This window comes from Maniola hyperantus, chromosome 12 (genome assembly GCF_902806685.2).
Source record: "Maniola hyperantus chromosome 12, iAphHyp1.2, whole genome shotgun sequence".
Taxonomy (NCBI): domain Eukaryota; kingdom Metazoa; phylum Arthropoda; class Insecta; order Lepidoptera; family Nymphalidae; genus Maniola; species Maniola hyperantus.
In genome coordinates, this window is record NC_048547.1 from 2249814 (window position 1) to 2255713 (window position 5900).

The window sequence follows — 5900 nt, forward strand, 5'->3', positions numbered from 1 at the left end:
GAGCTCTATATGCTCTATATGAGCACTAATTAAGTTTAGATCCACCTGTGAGCGGTAGCGGATGTAGGCGCTATCATAAGATCGGATAATCCTTAAATAAATATAATGATAGGGAGTGATTGAATCGACTAGCCTACTACATATATTGTGAGCTCTTTATGAACCGTGATAGAAGCGGGAGGCGATGGGAGATGTATATATGTACTATGTAAACATTGCACGAGATAGATTTTTATTACCTTTAGTCATCATCATCATGATTAGAAGATCTCTGAGAAGGGTTTTGGCCATAGTCTACCACGCTGGCCGATTGCGTTGCAGATTAGCAGGCTTCACACACCTTTGAAGTGGCTACTTTAATCCCGGAAAATCAAAGAGATTTCACTGGATTAAAAAAACCTAAATCCACGTTGACAAAGACGCGGGCATCAGCTAGTAAACCTAGTCACCTACACAAAATAAAAAGGTGACTGATTGACTGACTAATTGATCTATCGACACACATCTAAAACGGCTGGATAAATCGGGCTGAAATTTTGATAGAAAAAAAGGGAGAAAAGACGTTTATTTAACAAACTGTGCCACACATCACATCTCATAACCATAACTAAGAGCTGGTTATTCCGGCGCTTCTTCCACCTGAGCAAAGCCCAACACAAGAGCAATTTGGCATGCAACTATTGTGACTTAGACATCCACTAAAAAGGATTTTTGAATAAACCCCTAAGGGGATAAGATAGGGATTATTTTGTGTAGTCAACGCAGACGAAATCGCGGGCATAAACTTGTTTTTTAATAAAAGGCCTTATAAGACCGCCAATAGCGCCTGTGCTCTGCAGTGTTGCGGACGCTGCACGCGCATCATCTGCATTTCAAAGCGCCCACCGACACCGCGCGCCGCCCGCCCGCCCGCCGCACTGTGACGTCACAGCCTATAGCTTCGTTACTGCCTAATTAATTGGTCCCTCTAATTTTAACTCTTATTTAGGCAGGCAAAGCCAAAGTCAAATTATTTATTGAAAACTAACTGATGCCGGCGCCTTCATTCGCGTGAGTTTCGGCTTCCAAAAATCCCCTGGGAACTTTTTGATTTTCCGGGATAAAAAGTAGCCGATCTCCTTCCCCGGAATGCAACCTATCTCTGTACTAAATTTTATCAAAATCGGTTAAACGGATGGGCAGTGAAAAGCTAGCAGACAGACAGACGGACAGACAGACAGACAGACACACTTTCGCATTTATAATTTTAGTATGGATAGGTAAGTGTGATAAACGATTTAACGATGATAATTTAAAACTATCGTTGCTTTAGTTTCCAATAGGGTTCCAAACGCACCCAGTTATGAGAAGAACCCACAGCAACATAACAAAAATCCCGTGGATTCGTTGCTCCGCTGCAACGTGATTGAAGGCCCAACCAACAAACTAAGAAGCAAATACACTTTCGCATAATTTTATAATATGGGTGATACAGGGTCAAATATATGGAATAAAGGTCACAATTAATTTCTTAAAACTTGTCGAAGCAGGGTAACAAGTGGACCGTGAACCAGCACGAACGTTGTTTTACACGAAGGATTTCTTCACGAGTCACGGAACACTCGAAACTCGGTCATTAGCTTATTGTCACACTGGCGACACTTCGCACGACAAAAAATCGCTGTACCGAAAGATACTGTTGCCATTCCTTTCATAATATTTCTCCCTGCGAAAAAATACAGCACTAGAGTAGTTTAATTTAGAGATTATGTACAATAGAATTACATAGTGTGATTGTAATGTTTTACAAGGAGATAGTTGCATGTCACAGATCACTAAGATTAGGCCACCTTTTTATTTCACTCTCTTCTTTTTATTTCTTTTGTCTATGTATCTTTACGTTGCGTTGTTGTCCAAAAGAAGATTGAATAAGGAATTGGAGCCTTTCGCATTATTCTCATGAGAAATCCTCTGAGAATGAGAAGGATTTAGGTCATAGTCCACCAAATTGGCCAAGTGCTGATTGGTACTTGGCTAATTTGGTACTTGGCTAGATTGGTAGACTTCACATACCTTTGAGACATCATCGAGAGCTCTTAGGTTTCGTCACGAAGTTTTTCCTTCACCGTTAAAGTGATTTTGTAATTGTTTGAAACGCAGATAATTTCGAAAAATCAGGGGTCGGAATCGAGTTCCGGACCTTTCAAATAGAACACTGGTGGCTTAACCACTGGGTTATCTCATCTTTTTACACGACTGCGGAATGCGAAGGAGTGTTATTACCTACTTTAACTTTTAGATAATTCTTGTTAACTGTAACATAAAAAGTTCGAAACAAAAAGTCGCTAGTATGTTTTTGCGCTTTGAGTCATCATAGACGTTTAAATTGGAGCGAAATTTAGTATAATTAGACTCCTGCAGCCATTTAACACTCGTAAAAAACGTTAATTACGGTGAAACTGAAGCGCAAATTAGGTACGTTTATGCGGTAGGTATAATTCGTTATTTTTCCTTTCAAATTCTACTCTCCCTTTTTGAATTCAAAAAATTCAAGAGCTACTGAGCTATTCAAGTTTTGAAGATGAGAGAGCGTGCTTATCATTCAAATTATAATTCAAATTGAAATTCTGGAATAGAGTCTTGGACTGTAGTAATAAAATGATGTGACGTTTTGTATAGCAGTAGGTTGTTTTTGGGGTTAGAATTCAGTATAAAAGAGAATAATTATATAAAAATCATGATTATCCTTTATTTTTATAAACGTCACGCTGTACGAAAGGCGATCAATGACGTCACAAGACGATAAACAACAAAATATTTTTCAAATTTTTTAACATAAAAAATATAGAGTAATTTCTGCGGTAAAATATTTTTTTAGTTAGTAGTTAGTTATTAGTTTATGGTTCTAGGGCACCAGCCTCCGGTGTCCGTCCGTCTGTCTGTATCTCATGAACAGTACTAGGTACAGAGTTGAAATTTTCACAAAGTGTGTATTTATATTGCTGCCATAACATCAAGCATCAAATAAAAAAATCAAGATAGGGAATTTCAAAATGGCTGCCATGCAAATAAAATAAATAAATAAAATAAATAAAAATCTTTTTTATTCAAATAAACTTTTACAAGTACTTTCGAATAGTCGGATGCATCTACCACTGGTTCGGAATGCCTATCCTACCGAGAAGAACCAGCAAGAAACTCGGCGGTTGCTCTTTTCAAATATTTGATATAGGTACAAGATTATGCCATGTATACAAAAGTATCTTTTTTACTACAAATTGATATTAAATGTGAAACGGTCTCGGTCGGGGCATGATGAAAGTGCATGCAAATTGACACCAACGAAAAAATTAAAGCGACAATTTTAAAATCGACGCGAAATTGGAGCCGCAATCGACGTTTAATTTTACCCTTCGCAAGGTTTTATTGAATTTCCCGTGTGGCGCTGGCTCCAATGCATTTGTGAAATTTGTACACCGCAAACTATTTTGTGATTTGTGTAGATAAAGTCTGTTTGCTTAGAGCCTTTATACACGGTCGACTCGTCACCCGGCAACTCAGTCGACGGCGCCTGTTAGAATCTGTGATTTGTATGGAAGTTGCCGAGTCTATACGCACGGAGCCTTCCATACAAATCACAGATTCTAACGGTCGCCGTCGATTGAGTTGCAGGGCGACTAGTCCACCGTGAGTATAGGCTCTGTTTCGCGACGCTTGGTAGCTATAGTACGCGACAGGTCGAGATGGCAACCGGGGTGGGGACGCCCCGCACACCCCCACAACCCCGGTCTTTGATTTTCCGGGATAAAAAGTAGCCTATTTCACTTTCCAGGTCTTTAACTATACTCATGCAAAAAATCACGTTGACCCTTTGCTCCATTGTGACACGGTAATGTTATCAATACAGTAATGCAACTCGGCTGTATCTTTTAAATAAATACCTACGGCAGCGCGGTACGTAAACATGCGATTGGGCTGCCCGCCTCCGGCATCTAAATTACATTTGCTTACTATGTGTTTAAATATGTACTTGTCATATTAAATATGTACTTGTCATATTAAATATGTACTTGAACTTATTTTTAGTGAAAAAATCGCGCGGTTATTAAAAAAACAAAACACCGCCCGTTCGTCACTGCGGCACAGTCGCGACTGGCTGCACCGCGAGTGCACCGCGAGATCGAGGCGCGTACACGGAACAGAAAAAACAGTGGAAGTGCTAAGTAGGCGTGGCACGCGTGCCAACATTAAGCGTAGTTACGTAAAACTGATCCCAGTCGCGTTCTAACATCGCGTGGAGTTGGTAGTCTCGCGACAAATTCATATTGCCCTAGCAATGTTACTGTTCCGTTTTGGAGTGTAAAAATGATAGTAGGAGAAAAAATCTTAAAAATGGAGGTGTTTCGTATCATCGGTAAGTACGATTTTCATTGTTTTCTATAAAATCTTAATTTATTTCAATTTACTAATATTTAATAGAACGGTTAGTCAAAATCAACCTTAAACAATTAAGATAAAGTTTATTTTGGATTGATTCTATTCCGAAAGTACTTCGCTCTGTGTTCGCTACTCAAATAGTGATGTGGCCAAGTAGAATATTGAATTTATCGATTGATATCGATACAAGGATATAAATAAATAGTAACGCAATAATTATAATTTATTAATGAGTGAGACGTTGCATTGATCACTAAATAGACATCAGTAGTTCCTCTAACCTTCATTTAAAATATTTTTAGGTTTCCCAAAGATGCAAGCATCAAAGAGAAATGGATAGATGCAACGGGTAGAGTTAATTGGATGCCAACCAAATCAAGCATGATATGCTCTGAACATTTTTTTAGAAGTCGATTTTATAATATCAAATAAAGATATACGAAACCTACTGCGCTTCCATCAATGAAAATCGTTAAGTCTTTTAATCAAATAACCTTGTTTTATTTTATTACTTTCAGTAAGTATTGAAAATACTTGATATTATAATACAAAACAACACACCTCTTAGTTATATTTTTGTATGAAGATTGACTGACTAAATATCAAATTTAATTCATAAACACACTAATTAATTTTTCTCCTATTCATTTTTATATAGGTACTAGATGATGCCCGCGACTTCGTCCGCGTGGATTTAGGTTTTTAAAAATCCTGTGGGAACTTTTCAACTTCCTATGTCCTTTCCCGGGATGCAAGCTATCTCTGTACCAAATTTCATCAAAAACGGTTGATCGGTTGAGCCGTGAAAAGCTAGCAGACAGACAGACAGACAGACACACTTTCGCATTTATAATATTAGTACGGATTTATTCTCAAAATTTAATTTTGGTTTCAGCCACAAAATGATAAATGTGGTCACTCCAGGTTCTTCAAAAAGACAAAGTGATTCGGAGATTCCTGCGTCTAATCACGTTACCGATTTGATGAAGGCAATAGTCGAAAAATATATACATAAATGTTCGCATACACCATTTATTAAAATTAAAAATAAGACTTTCGAAACGCCAGTTTCTTAACAAATATGTTTTATTTCAAGGGCAATAAATAAAATTTATCTATATTCATACGTTGCAGTATTTATTGTGCATACTTGTAAAAGGCATGCATACATACCAGCACTTTTATTCAATTTTATAATTACCTTTTTTAATTTTATTTTTGCGAATGAACAAAATAACGAGTATCTATCGATATCGATAGGTAATTCATTGAGCTACGTGGTGCAGCCTTAACTGAGGAGGAAAAAAAATCGACCGATCACGCAAATGTCAACCATATGTTTAAAGTAATTAAGTTTATAATTGCTACTACTTAGAATACCGCCATCTATGGTCAAGTAGCGGAATTAATTGGACAATTGAATCTAGTGTGACGTGAGTGTGACTATAGCTCGTAAATACGTTCTTCCGCTAAAGCAAAATAAA

General features: G+C 37.6%; 1 long non-coding RNA gene across 1 annotated transcript; it reads left to right on the plus strand.

Moving 5' to 3' along the window:
• Positions 1-4197: 4197 nt before the first annotated feature.
• LOC138403099 (uncharacterized) lies at positions 4198-5542 on the plus strand. Its single transcript, XR_011237388.1, has 2 exons — positions 4198-4393; positions 4719-5542. It is a non-coding gene; the product is annotated as an uncharacterized lncRNA (long non-coding RNA).
• Positions 5543-5900: the final 358 nt, after the last annotated feature.